The sequence below is a fragment of the Cetorhinus maximus genome, chromosome 19 (genome assembly GCF_964194155.1).
Source record: "Cetorhinus maximus chromosome 19, sCetMax3.hap1.1, whole genome shotgun sequence".
Taxonomy (NCBI): Eukaryota; Metazoa; Chordata; class Chondrichthyes; order Lamniformes; family Cetorhinidae; genus Cetorhinus; species Cetorhinus maximus.
In genome coordinates this window covers 9,409,019-9,423,953 of record NC_135897.1, presented here as the reverse complement: position 1 = coordinate 9,423,953, position 14,935 = coordinate 9,409,019, and positions in this window count along the sequence as shown.

Genomic DNA, 14,935 nt, shown 5'->3' with positions numbered 1-14,935 from the left:
TGGGTTTTACAGTGGGTGAGACGCTGTCCTTTCACTCTCTGGGACTGGGTGATACTGTGGGTCAGGCGCTGTCCTTTCACTCTCTGGGACCAGGCCAGATAGTGGGTCAGTCGCTGTCCTTTCAGAGTCTGGGACTGGGAAGGACAGTGGGTCAGACACTGTCCTTTCACCCTCTGGGACCAGGCCAGATAGTGGGTCAGACACTGTCCTTTCAAACTCTGGCACTGGGTGGGAGAGTGTGTCAGACAATATCCTTTCACACCCTGGGACTGGGTGGGACAGAGTGTCAGACATTGACATTTCACATTCTGGGGCTGTGTGGGACAGTGGGTCCTACACTGTCCTTTCAGATTCTGGGAATAAGTGGGACAGTGGGTCAGGCTCTGTCCTTTCACACTCTGGGACAGGGTGATACAGGGAGACAGAGGCTGTCCTTATACACTCTGGGACTGGGCGGGACCGTGGGTTAAACACTATCCTTTCACACTCTGGCACTAGGTGGGATAATGGATTGCACAATGTCATTTCTTACTCTGGGACTGGGGGGGATATTGGGTCAGACACTGTCCTTTCACACTCTGGCACTGGGTGGGACAGTAAGTCAAACACTGTACTTTCACACTTTGGCACTAGGTGGGACAGTAGGTCAGACACTGTCCTATCGTACTCTGGGACTGAGTAGGACAGTGGGTCAGTCTCGGTGCTTTTACACACTAGGGCAGGGTGGAAAAGTCGGTCAGACACTGTCCTTTCACACTCTGGCACTGGGTGGGAGAGTGGGATAGACACAGTCCTTTCACACTATGCGACTGGCAGATACAGTGGTCCAAACACTGTCCTTTCACACTCTTGGACTGGGTAGTACAGTGGGTCAGACACTGTGCTTTCGCACTCTCGGACAGGGTGTGACAGTGGGTCAGACACTGTACTTTCACACTCTAGCACTGTGTGGGACAATGGGTTAGACACTGTCCTTTCACACTTTGGCACTGGGTGGGACAGTGAGACAGACACAGTCTTTTCACACTCTACGACTGGCTGATACAGTGGTTCAAACACTGTCCTTTCACACTCTTGGACTGGGTAGTACAGTGGGTGAGACACTGTCCTTTCCCACTCTGGGATTGGGTGGGACAGTGGGTCAGACACTGTCCTTTCACTGTCTGGGACTGGATGATACTCTGGGTTAGACACTGTCCTTTCACTCTCTGGGACTGGATGATACTCTGGGTCAGACACTGTCATTTCACACTTCGGGGCTGGGTTTTACTGTGGGTGAGACGCTGTCCTTTCACTCTCTGGGAATGAGTGGGACAGTGGGTCAGACACTGTCGTTCCACTCTCCGGGGCTGTGTGGGACAGTGGGTCAGACACCTTCCTTTCACTCTCTTGGACTTGGTGATACTATGGGTCAGACACTGTCCTTTCACCCTCTGGGACCAGGCAAGATAGTGGGTCAGACACTGTCCTTTCACCCTCTGGGACCAGGCAAGATAGTGGGTCAGACGCTGTCCTTTCAGAGTCTGGGACTGGGATGGACAGTGGGTCACACACTGTCCTTTCACCTCTGGGACCAGGCGAGAAAGTTGGTCAGACGCTGTCCTTTCAGAGTCTGGGACTGGGAAGGACAGTGGGTCAGACACTGTCCTTTCACCCTCTGGGACTCTCAGGGACAGTGGGTCTGACACTGTCCTTTCATACTCTGGGACTGGATGATACAGTGGGTCAGACACTGTTCTTTCGCACTCTGGAACTTGGTGATACAGTGGGCCAGACACTGTCCTTTCACATTCTGGGGCTATGTGGTATAGTGAGTCAGACACTGTCCTTTCACACTCTGGCACTGGGTGGGACAGTGGGTCAGACAATGTCCTTTCACACTCTGGGAATTTGTGGGATAGTCAGTCAAACACTGTCCTTTCACACTCTGGCACTAGGTGGGACAGTGGGTTAGACAACGACATTTCACAGTCTGGGACTGAATGGGACAGAGTGTCAGACATTGACATTTCACATTCTAGGGCTGTGTGGGACAGTGGGTCCTACACTGTCCTTTCAGATTCTGGGAATAAGTGGGACAGTGGGTCAGCCTCTGTCCTTTCACACTCTGGGACTGGGTGATACAGGGAGTCAGACGCTGTGCTTATACACTCTGGGACTGGGTGGGACAGTGGGTTAAACACTGTCCTTTCACAGTCTGGCACGAGGTGGATTAATGGGTTACACAATGTCATTTCGTACTCTGGGACTGGGTGGGATATTGGGTCAGACACTGTCCTTTCACACTCTGGGACTGGGTGATACAGGGAGTCAGACGCTGTGCTTATACACTCTGGGACTGGGTGGGACAGTGGGTTAAACACTGTCCTTTCACACTCTGGCACGAGGTGGATTAATGGGTTACACAATGTCATTTCGTACTCTGGGACTGGGTGGGATATTGGGTCAGACACTGTCCTTTCACACTCTGGCACTGCGTGAGACAGTGGGTCAGACACTGTCCTTTCACACTCTGCAACTGAGTGGAACATTAGGTCAGACGCTGTACTTTCACACTCTAGGACTGTTTGGGATAATGAATCAGACACTGCCCTTTCACACACTGGCACTAGGTGGGACAGGGATGTAGACAATGTCATTTCACAATCTGGGTCTGGGTGGGACAGTGAGACAGACACTGTCCTTTCATACTCTGGGACTGGGTGGGACAGTAGATCAGACACTGTCCTATCGCACTCTGGGACTGAGTGGGACATTGCATCTGACACTGTCCTTTCACACTCTGGGACTGGTTGGGACAGTAAGTCAGACACTGTACTTTCACACTCTGGCATTGGGTGGGACAGTAGGTCAGACACTGTCCTATCGCACTCTGGGACTGAGTAGGATAGTGGGTCAGACACTGTGCTTTTACACACTGGGGCTGGGTGGAACAGTGGGTCAGACACTGTCCATTCACACTCTGGCACTGGGTGGCAGAGTGCGATAGACACAGTCCTTTCACACTCTGCGACTGGCTGATACAGTGGTCCAAACACTGTCCTTTCACACTCTTGGACTGGGTAGTACAGTTGGTCAGACGCTGTCGTTTCACTCTCTGAGACTGTGTGGGACAGTGGGTCAGACACTGTCCTTTCAGTCTCTGGGTCTGGATGATACTCTGGGTCTGACACTGTCCTTTCACACTCTGCCAGTTGCTGGGGCAGTGTGTCAGGCACTGTCCTTTCACACTCTGGGATTGGGTGGGTTAGGGGGCAGACACAGTCCCTTCACACTCTGGGACTGGTTAGTACAGTGTGTTGGACACTGTTCTTTCTCTGTCTGGGACTTGTTGATTCAGTGGCTCAGACACTGTCCTTTCAAACTCTGGGACTGGGTGAGACAGTGGGTCTGACACTGTCCTTTCATACTGTGGGACTGGATAGGACAGTGGGTCAGTCACTGTCCTTTCACACTCTGGGGATTGGTGGAACAGTGGGTCAGACACTGTCCTTTCACACTCTGGGGCTGGCTGGAAAAGTGGGTCAGACACTGTCCTTTCTCACTCTGGGAGTGGGTGTGACAGTGGGTCAGACACTGTCCTTTCACACTCTTGAACTGCGTAGTACAGTGGGTCAGACACTGTCCTTTCACACTTCAGGACTGGGTTTTACTGTGGGTGAGACGCTGTCCTTTCACTCTCTGTTAATGGGTGGGACAGTGGGTCAGACACTGTCGTTCCACTCTCTGGGGCTGTGTGGGACATTGAGTCAGACACTTTCCTTTCACTCTCTGGTACTGGGTAATACTGTGGGTCAAACATTGTCCTTTCACCCTCTGGGACCAGGACAGATAGTGGGTCAGACGCTGTCCTTTCAGAGTCTGGGACTGGGATGGACAGTGGGTCAGACACTGTCCTTTCACACTCTGGGACTCTCTGGGACAGTGGGTCTGACACCGTCCTTTCATACTTTGGGACTGGGTAATACAGTGGGTCAGACACTGTTCTTTCGCACTCTGGAACTTGGCGATACCGCGGGCCAGACACTGTCCTTTCACACCCTGGGACTAGGTGGGACAGTGGGTTAGACAATGTCCTTTCATAATCTGGGACTGAGTGGGACACTGGGTCAGACACCGTCCTTTCACACACTGGGAATGGGTGGTATATTGGGTCAGACAATGTCCTTTCAGACACTGGGACTGCGTGGGACAATAGGTCAGACACTGTCCTTTCATACTCTGGGACCATGTCGGATCGTGGATCAGACACTTTCCTTTCACACTCTGGGACTGTTTGGGACAGTAGGTCAGACACTGTCGTTTCACTCTCTGAGACTGTGTGGGACAATGGGTCAGACACTGTCCTTTCACTCTCTGGGACTGGATGATACTCTGGGTCAGACACTGTCCTTTGACACTCTGCCAGTGGCTGGGGCAGTGTGTCAGGCACTGTCCTTTCACACTCTGGGATTGGGTGGGTTAGTGGAACAGACACGGTCCTTTCACACTCTGGGTCTGGTTAGTACAGTGGGTTAGACACTGTTCTTTCACACTCTGGGACTTGGTGATACAGTGGGTAAAACAATGTCCTTTCACACTCTGGGACTGGGTGTGTCAGTGGGTCAGACACTGTCCTTTCACACTCTGGGACTGGGTGTGTCAGTGGGTCAGACACTGTCCTTTCGCACACTGGGGCTGGGTGGAACAGTGTGTAAAACACTGTCCTTTCACACTCTGGGGCTGGCTGGAACATTGGGTCAGACACTGTCCTTTCACAATCTGGGAGTGGGTGTGACAGTGGGTCAGGCTCTGTCCTTTCACTCTCTGGGTCTGCGTATTAGAAAGAGTCAGACACTGTCCTTTCACACTTCAGGACTGGCTTTTACAGTGGGTGAGACGCTGTCCTTTCACTATTTGGGACTGGGTGATACTGTGGGTCAGACACTGTCCTTTCACCCTCTGGGACCAGGCCAGATAGTGGGTCAGACGCTGTCCTTTCAGAGTCTGGGACTGGGAAGGACAGTGGGTTGAACACTGTCCTTTCACCCTCTGGGACCAGGCCAGTAAGTGGGTCAGACGCTGTCCTTTCAGAGTCTGGGACTGGATAGGACAGTGGGTCAGACACTGTCCTTTCACACTCTGGGGATTGGTGGAACAGTGGGTTAGACACTGTCCTTTCACAACAAAAACAGAATTACCTGGAAAAACTCAGCAGGTCTGGCAGCATCGGTGGAGAAGAAAACAGTTGACGTTTCGAGTCCTCACGACCCTTCGGCAGAACTGAAGTATAGTTAGGAGAGAGGTGAAATATAAGCTGGTCTAAGGTGGGGTGCGGGGGGAGAGAGAAGTTGAGGGTGAGGTGGTTGTGGGGATAAGCAAGCAGTGATAGGAGCAGTTAATCAAAAGATGTCACAGACAAAAGGATCAAAGAGGAGTTGAAGGTGGTGATATTATCGAAGAAAAGTGCTAATTAAGAATGGAAGGCAGGATACTCAAGGTACAGCTCTAGTGGGGGTGGGGTGGAAAGACTAACAAAGTTTTAGTTTTAGATTTAAAAATAATGGAAATAGGGAAAAGAAGAATCTATATAAATTATTGAAAAAAAAGGGGGAGGGGGAAGAAACGGGGTGGGGATGGGGGGAGGGGGAGTTTAAGATCTAAAGTTGTTGAATTCAATATTCAGCCTGGAAGGCTGTCAAGTGCCTAGTCGGAAGATGACGTGCTGTTCCTCCAGTTTGCGTTGGGCTTCACTGGAACAATGCAGCAAGCCAAGGACAGACATGTGGGCAAGAGAACAGGGTGGAGTGTTAAAATGGCAAGCGACAGGGAGGTTTGGGTCTTTCTTGCGGACAGACCGCAGGTGTTCTGCAAAGCGGTCGCCCAGTTTGCGTTTGGTCTCTCCAATGTAGAGGAGACCGCATTGGGAGCAACGAATGCAGTAGACTAAGTTAGGGGAAATGCAAGTGAAATGCTGCTTCACTTGAAAGGAGTGTTTGGGCCCTTGGACGGTGAGGAGAGAGGAAGTGAAGGGGCAAGTGTTGCATCTTCTGCGTGGGCATGGGGAGGTGCCATAGGTGGGGGTTGAGGAGTAGGGGGTGATGGAGGAGTGGACCAGGGTGTCCTGGAGGGAACGATCCCTACGGAATGCCACCGGGGGGGTGAAGGGAAGATGTGTTTGGTGGTGGCATCATGCTGGAGTTGGCAGAAATGGCGGAGGATGATCCTTTGAATGCGGAGGCTGGTGGGGTGATAAGTGAGGACAAGGGGGACCCTATCATGTTTCTGGGAGGGAGGAGAAGGCGTGAGGGAGGATGCGCGGGATATGGGCCGGACACGGTTGAGGGCCCTGTCAACGACCGTGGATGGAAAACCTCAGTTAAGGAAGAAGAAGGACATGTTAGAGGAGCTGTTTTTGAAGGTAGCGTCATCAGAACAGATGGAACGGAGGCGAAGGAACTGAGAGAATGGGATGGAGTCCTTACAGGAAGCGGGGTGTGAGGAGCTGTAGTCGAGGTAGCTGTGGGAGTCGGTAGGCTTGTAATGGATATTGGTGGACAGTCTATCTGTCTACAGTCTACTGTCCTTTCATACCCTGGGACTGGGTGGGACATTGGGTCAGACACTATACTTTCACACTCTGGGACTGTTTGGGATAATGAGTCAGACACTGTCCTTTCACACTCTGGCACTAGGTGGGACAGTGGGTTAGACAATGTCATTTCACACTCTGGCACTGGGTGGGACAGTGTTTCAAACACTGTACTTTCACACACTAGCACTGGGAGGGATATTGGGTCAGACAGTGTCCTTTCACACTCTGGGACTGTTTGGGATAATGAGTCAGACACTGTCCTTTCACACTCTGGCACTAGGTGGGACAGTGGGTTAGACAATGTCATTTCACACTCTGGCACTGGGTGGGACAGTGGGTCAGACACTGTCATTTCACACGCTGGGACTGGGTGGGACAGTGGGTTAGACAATGTCATTTCACATTCTGGGGCTGAGTGGGACAGTGGGTCCTACACTGTCCTTTCAGATTCTGGGGATAAGTGGGACAGTGGGTCAGGCTCTGTCCTTTCACACTCTGGCACTGGTTGGGACAGTAAGTCAAACACTGTACTTTCACACTCTGGGACTTCGTAGGATAATGGGTCAGACACTGATCTTTCACACTCTGGGACTGGGTGATACAGGGAGTCAGACGCTGTGCTTATACACTCTGGGACTGGGTGAGACAGTGGGTTAAACACTGTCCTTTCACACTCTGGCACTAGGTGGATTAATGGGTTACACAATGTAATTTCGTACTCTGGGACTGGGATATTGGGTCAGACACTGTCCTTTCACACTCTGGCACTGGGTGCGACAGTGGGTTAAACACTGTCCTTTCACACTCTGGCACTAGGTGGGGTAGTGGGTTACACAATGTAATTTCGTACTCTGGGACTGGGGGGGACATTGAGTCAGACACTGTCCTTTCACACTCTGGCACTGGGTGGGACAGTGGGTTGGACAATGTCATTTCACACTCTGGGTCAGGGTGGGACAGTGTGTCAGACACTCTCCATTCATACTCTGGGACTGGGTGGGACAGTAGGTCAGACACTGTCCTATCGTACGCTGGGACTGAGTGGGACATTGGGTTCGACACTGTCCTTTCACACTCTGGGACTGGGTGGGGCAGTATGTTAAACACTGTACTTTCACACTCTGCGACTCAGTAGGACGATGGGTCAGACACTGATCTTTCACACTCTGTCACTGGGTGGCGCAGTGGATTAAACACTGTATTTTCACACTCTAGTACTGGGTGGGATATTGGGTCAGACAATGTCCTTTCACACACTGGGACTGGGTGGGATATTGGGTCAGACAATGTCCTTTCACACACTGGGACTGCTAGGGACAGTAGGTCAGATACTGTCCTTTCACACTCTGTGATCATGTCGGATAGTGGGTGAGACACTGTCCTTTCGCTTCCTGGGACTGTGTGGGACAGTGTGTCAGGCACTGTCCTTCACACTCTGGGATTGGGTGGGTTAGTGGGACAGCCACGGTCCTTTCACACTCTGGGACTGGTTAGTACAGTACGTTAGACACTGTTCTTTCACACTCTGGGACTTGGTGATACAGTGAGTCAGGCACTGTCCTTTCAAACTCTGGGACTCGGTTGGACAGTGGGTCTGACACTGTCCTTTCATACTTTGGGACTGGATAGGACAGTGGGTCAGACTGTCCTTTCACACTCTGGGACTGGGTGGAACAGTGGGTCAGACACTGTCCTTTCACACTCTGGGGCTGGGTGGAACAGTGGGTCAGACAATGTCCTTTCACACTCTGGGACTGGGTGGGACAGTGGGTCAGACAATTTTCTTTCACACCCTGGGAGTGGGTGTGTCAGTGGGTCAGACATTGTCCTTTCACACTCTGGGACTGCGTAGTACAATGGGTCAGACTCTGTCCTTTCACACTCTGGGACTGCGTAGTACAAAGGGTCAGACACTGTCCTGTCGCACTCTGGGACTGAGTGGGATATTGGGTCAGACACTGTCCTTTCACACTCTGGGATTGGCTGGTACATTGGGTCAGACACTGTCCATTCACACACTGGGACTGCGTGGGACAGTCGGTCAGACACTGTCCTTTCACACTCTGCCAGTGGCTTGGGCAGTGTGTCAGGCACTGTCCTTTCACACTGTGGGATTGGGTGGGTAAGTGGGACAGACACCGTCTTTTCACACTCTGGGACTGTTTAGTACAGTGGGTTAGACGCTGTACTTTCACACTCTGGGACTGTTTGGGACAATGAGTCAGACACTGCCCTTTCACACACTGGCACTAGGTGGGGCAGGGAGTTAGACAATGTCATTTCACACTCTGGGACTGAGTGGGATATTGGGTCAGACACTGTCCTTTCACACTCTGGGACCATGTCGGATAGTGGGTCAGACACTGTCCTTTCACACTCTGGGGCTGGGTGGAACAGTGGGTCAGACACTGTCCTTTCACACTCTGGGACTGAGTGGGATATTGGGTCAGACACTGTCCTTTCACACTCTGGGACCATGTCGGATAGTGGGTCAGACACTGTCCTTTCACACTCTGGGGCTGGGTGGAACAGTGGGTCAGACACTGTCCTTTCACACTCTGGGGCTGGGTGGAACAGTGGGTCAGACACTGTCCTTTCACACTCTGGGACTGGGTATTGGGACAGTGGGTCAGACACTGTCCTTTCACACTCTGGGGCTGGGTGGAACAGTGGGTCAGACACTGTCCTTTCACACTCTGGGACTGGGTGGGACAGTGGGTCAGACACTGTCCTTTCACACTCTGGGGCTGGGTGGAACAGTGGGTCAGACACTGTCCTTTCACACTCTGGGACTGGGTGGGACAGTGGGTCAGACAATGTCCTTTCACACTCTGGGACTGGGTGGGACAGTGGGTCAGACACTGTCCTTTCACACTCTGGGACTGGGTGGGACAGTGGGTCAGACAATTTTCTTTCACACCCTGGGAGTGGGTGTGTCAGTGGGTCAGACATTGTCCTTTCACACTCTGGGACTGCGTAGTACAATGGGTCAGACTCTGTCCTTTCACACTCTGGGACTGCGTAGTACAAAGGATCAGACACTGTCCTGTCGCACTCTGGGACTGAGTGGGATATTGGGTCAGACACTGTCCTTTCACACTCTGGGATTGGCTGGTACATTGGGTCAGACACTGTCCATTCACACACTGGGACTGCGTGGGACAGTCGGTCAGACACTGTCCTTTCACACTCTGCCAGTGGCTTGGGCAGTGTGTCAGGCACTGTCCTTTCACACTGTGGGATTGGGTGGGTAAGTGGGACAGACACCGTCTTTTCACACTCTGGGACTGTTTAGTACAGTGGGTTAGACACTGTCCTTTCACACTCTGGGACTGTTTGGGACAATGAGTCAGACACTGCCCTTTCACACACTGGCACTAGGTGGGGCAGGGAGTTAGACAATGTCATTTCACACTCTGGGACTGAGTGGGATATTGGGTCAGACACTGTCCTTTCACACTCTGGGACCATGTCGGATAGTGGGTCAGACACTGTCCTTTCACACTTTGGGACTGGGTGGGATATTGTGTCAGACACTGTCCTTTCACACACTGGGACTGCGTGGGACAGTAGGTCAGACACTGTCCTTTCACACTCTGGGATTGGGTGGGACAGTGAGTCCGACACTGTTATTTCACACTCTGGGACTGTTTGGAACAGTGGATCAGACATGGTCCTTTCAAACTCTCGGACTGGGTTGGTCACTTGGTCAGACACAGTAATTTCACATTCTAGGGCTGTGTGGGACAGTGGGTCCTACACTGTCCTTTCACACTCTGGCACTAGGTGGGACAGTGGGTTAGACAATGACATTTCACAGTCTGGGACTGGATGGGACAGAGTGTCAGACATTGACATTTCACATTCTAGGGCTGTGTGGGACAGTGGGTCCTACACTGTCCTTTCAGATTCTGGGAATAAGTGGGACAGTGGGTCAGGCTCTGTCCTTTCACAAAGATAAAAACAAAAAGCTAAAAGCTACTGCGGATGCTGGAAATCCAAAACAAAACAAAAACAGAATTACCTGGAAAAACTCAGCAAGTCTGGCAGCATCGGCGGAGAAGAAATCAGTCAACGTTTCGAGCCTTCATGGCCCTTCGGCAGAACTGCAGCATAGTTTCAACAAGGGAGAAATATAAATTGGTTTAAGGTTGGGGGTGGGGGGGGGGGAAGAGACACATTGAGGGTGTGGTGTGAGCAGATAATAATCAAAAGATGTCACAGACAAAAGGGTCAAAGAGGTGTTGAAGGTGGTGGTCTTTGTCTGAGAAAAGTGCTAATTAAGAATGGAAAACAGGATATTCAAAGTACAGCTCTAGTGGGGGTGGGGTGGAAAGACTAAAGGTTTTAGTTTTAGATTTAAAAATAATGGAAATAGGCGGGGAAAGAAGAATCTATATAAATTATTGAAAAAAAAAAGGCGGGTGGTGGGGGGAAAAGAAACGGGGTGGGGATGGGGGGAGGGGGAGTTTAAGATCTAAAGTTGTTGAATTCAATATTCAGCCCAGAGGGCTGTAAAGTGCCTAGTCGGAAGATGAGGTGCTGTTCCTCCAGTTTGCGTTGGGCTTCACTGGAACAATGCAGCAAGCCAAGGACAGACATGTTGGCAAGAGAACAGGGTGGAGTGTTAAAATGGCAAGCGACAGGGAGGTTTGGGTCTTTCTTGCGGACAGACCGCAGGTGTTCCGCAAAACGGTCGCCCAGTTTGCGTTTGGTCTCTCCAATGTAGAGGAGACCGCATTGGGAGCAACGAATGCAGTAGACTAAGTTAGGGGAAATGCAAGTGAAATGCTGCTTCACTTGAAAGGAGTGTTTGGGCCCTTGGACGGTGAGGAGAGAGGAAGTGAAGGGGCAGTTGTTGCATCTTCTGCGTGGGCATGGGGAGGTGCCATAAGTGGGGGTTGAGGAGTAGGGGGTGATGGAGGAGTGGACCAGGGTGTCCCGGAGGGAACGATCCCTACGGAATGCCGTCAAGGGGGGTGAAGGAAAGATCTGTTTGGTGGTGGCATCATGCTGGAGTTGGCGGAAATGGCGGAGGATGATCCTTTGAATGCGGAGGCTGGTGGGGTGATAAGTGAGGACAAGGGGGACCCTATCATGTTTCTGGCAAGGAGGAGAAGGCGTGAGGGAGGATGCGCGGGATATGGGCCGGACACGGTTGAGGGCCCTGTCAACGACTGTGGATGGAAAACCTCGGTTAAGGAAGAAGGAGGACATGTCAGAGGAGCTGTTTTTGAAGGTAGCGTCATCAGAACAGATGCGACGGAGGCGAAGGAACTGAGAGAATGGGATGGAGTCTTTACAGGAAGCGGGGTGTGAGGAGCTGTAGTCGAGGTAGCTGTGGGAGTCGGTAGGCTTGTAATGGATATTGGTGGACAGTCTATCATCAGAAATTGAGACAGAGAGGTCAAGGAAGGGAAGAGAAGTGTCAGAGATGGACCATGTGAAGATGATGGAGGGGTGGAGATTGGAAGCAAAATTAATAAATTTTTCCAGGTCCCGACGAGAGCATGAAGCAGCACCGAAGTAATCATCGATGTACCGGAGAAAGAGTTGTGGGAGGGGGCCGGAGTAGGACTGGAACAAGGAATGTTCCACATACCCCATAAAGAGACAGGCATAGCTGGGGCCCATGCGGGTACCCATAGCCACACCTTTTATTTGGAGGAAGTGAGAGGAGTTAAAGGAGAAATTGTTCAGTGTGAGAACAAGTTCAGCCAGACGGAGGAGAGTAGTGGTGGATGGGGATTGTTGGGGCCTCTGTTCAAGGAAGAAGCTAAGGGCCCTCAGACCATCCTGGTGGGGGATGGAGGTGTAGAGGGACTGGACATCCATGGTGAAGAGGAAGCGGTTGGGGCCAGGGAACTGGAAATTGTTGATGTGACGTAAGGTGTCAGAGGAATCACGGATGTAGGTGGGAAGGGACTGGACAAGGGGAGAGAGAAGGGAGTCAAGATAACGAGAAATGAGTTCCGTGGGGTAGGAACAGGCTGACACGATCGGTCTGCCAGGACAGTTCTGTTTGTGGATTTTGGGTAGGAGGTAGAAGCGGGCCGTCCGAGGTTGGGTGACTATCAAGTTGGAAGCTGTGGGAGGAAGATCTCCAGAGGAGATGAGGTCAGTGACAGTCCTGGAAACAATGGCTTGATGTTCTGTGGTGGGGTCATGGTCCAGGGAGAGGTAGGAGGAAGTGTCTGCGAGTTGACGCTCAGCCTCCGCGAGGTAGAGGTCAATGCGCCAGACAACAACAGCACCACCCTTGTCAGCGGGTTTGATGACAATGTTGGGGTTGGACCTGAGAGAACGGAGTGCAGTGAGTTCAGAGAGAGACAGATTAGAATGGGTGAGAGGAGCAGAGAAATTGAGACGGCTAATGTCACGCCGACAGTTCTCAATGAAAAGATCAAGAGAAGGTAAGAATCCAGAGGGAGGGGTCCAAGTGGAGGGAGAATATTGGAGGTGGGTAAAAGGATCCGTTGAACGGGGAGAGGACTCCTGCCCAAAGAAGTGAGCACGGAGACGAAGACGGCGGAAGAAGAGTTCAGCATCATGCCGAGCCCGAAATTCATTGAGATAAGGGCGTAAGGGTATGAAACTAAGTCCTTTGCTGAGCACTGAACGTTCAGCATCGGAGAGGGGAAGGTCAGGGGGTATAGTGAATACGCGGCTGGGGCTGGGATTGGAAGATGGGGTGAGGACGGAGGGACAAGCAGGGGTGGAGGGTCCCAGATGGGTGTTGGAGTCGATGAGTTGTTGGAGCTTGCGTTCCTTAGCACTTGAGAGAAAGAGAAAAAGTTTCTTGTTGAGGCGACGGATGAGGCGAAGAATAAAATGAAACTGGGGGCACGCGCAGCTTTGAAAAAGGGTGCGCGGTGCTGCTGGAGGGAGAGGTCGAGTGTGTTCATATGGCGGCGCATGGCACTGAGTGTGGATCTCAGAATGCGACGGGAACAGCAGTCCGAGAAACGTTTTATGTCCCGGAGATACCTGTAATCCTGGGTGGGTTCGAAACAAGAGGGATGGAATTTCAGTTGAAATCCACGACAAAGACCACCACCTTCAACACCTCTTTGACCCTTTTGTCTGTGACATCTTTTGATTATTATCTGCTCACACCACACCCTCAATGTGTCTCTCCACCCACCCCCACCTTAAACCAATTTATATTTCTCCCTTGTTGAAACTATGCTGCAGTTCTGCCGAAGGGCCATGACGGCTCGAAACGTTGAGTGATTTCTTCTCCGCCGATGCTGCCAGACTTGCTGAGTTTTTCCAGGTAATTCTGTTTTTGTTTTGTTCTGTCCTTTCACACTCTGGGACTGGGTAGGACAGTGTGTCAGACACTGTCCTTTCACACTCTGGGACTACGTGGGACAGTGGGTCAGACTCTGTCCTTTCACACTCTGCCACTTGGTGGGACATTGGATCAAACTCTGTCCTTTCACACTCTGGCACTCGTTGGGACAGTGGGTTAGACACTGTCCTTTCACACTCTGGGACTGCGTGGGACAGTGGGTCAGACATTGTCCTTTCACACCATGGGAAATTGTGGGACAGTTGGTCAAACACTATCCATTCACACTCCTGCACTGGGTGGAATAGTGGGTCAGACACTATCCTTGCGCACTCTGTGACTGAGTGGGACATCATGTCAGAAACTGTACTTTCATACTCTGGGACTGTTTGGGATAATGAGTCAGACACTGTCCTTTCACACCCTGGCACTGGGTGGGACAGTGGGTTAGACAATGTCATTTCACACACTGGGACTGGGTGGGACAGTGGGTCTGACACTGTCCTTTCACACCCTTGGACTGAGTGGGACAACGTGTCAGAAACCGACCTATCATACACTGGCACTGGGTGGGACAGTAGGTCAGACTGTCATTTCACGCTCTGGAATTTTGTGGGACAGTCAGTCAGACACTGTCCTTTCACAATTTGGGGCTGAGTGGGACAGTGGGTCCTACACTGTGCTTTCAGATTCTGGGAATAAGCGGGACAGTGGGTCATGCTCTGTCGTTTCACACTCTGGGACTGGGTGGGACAGTGGGTTAAACACTGTCCTTTCACACTCTGGCACTAGGTGGGATAGTGGGTTACACAATGCAATTTCATACTCTGGGACTGGGTGGGACATTGAGTCAGACACTATCCTTTGACACTGTGGCACTGGGTGGGACAGTGGGTCCAGACACTGTCCTTTCACACTCTGCGACTGAGTGGGACATTGGGTCAGACACTGTACTTTCACACTCTGGGACTCTTTGGGACAATGAGTCAGACACTGCCCTTTCACACACTGGCACTAGGTGGGACAGTGAGTTGGACAATGTCATTTAACACTCTGGGTCAGGGTGG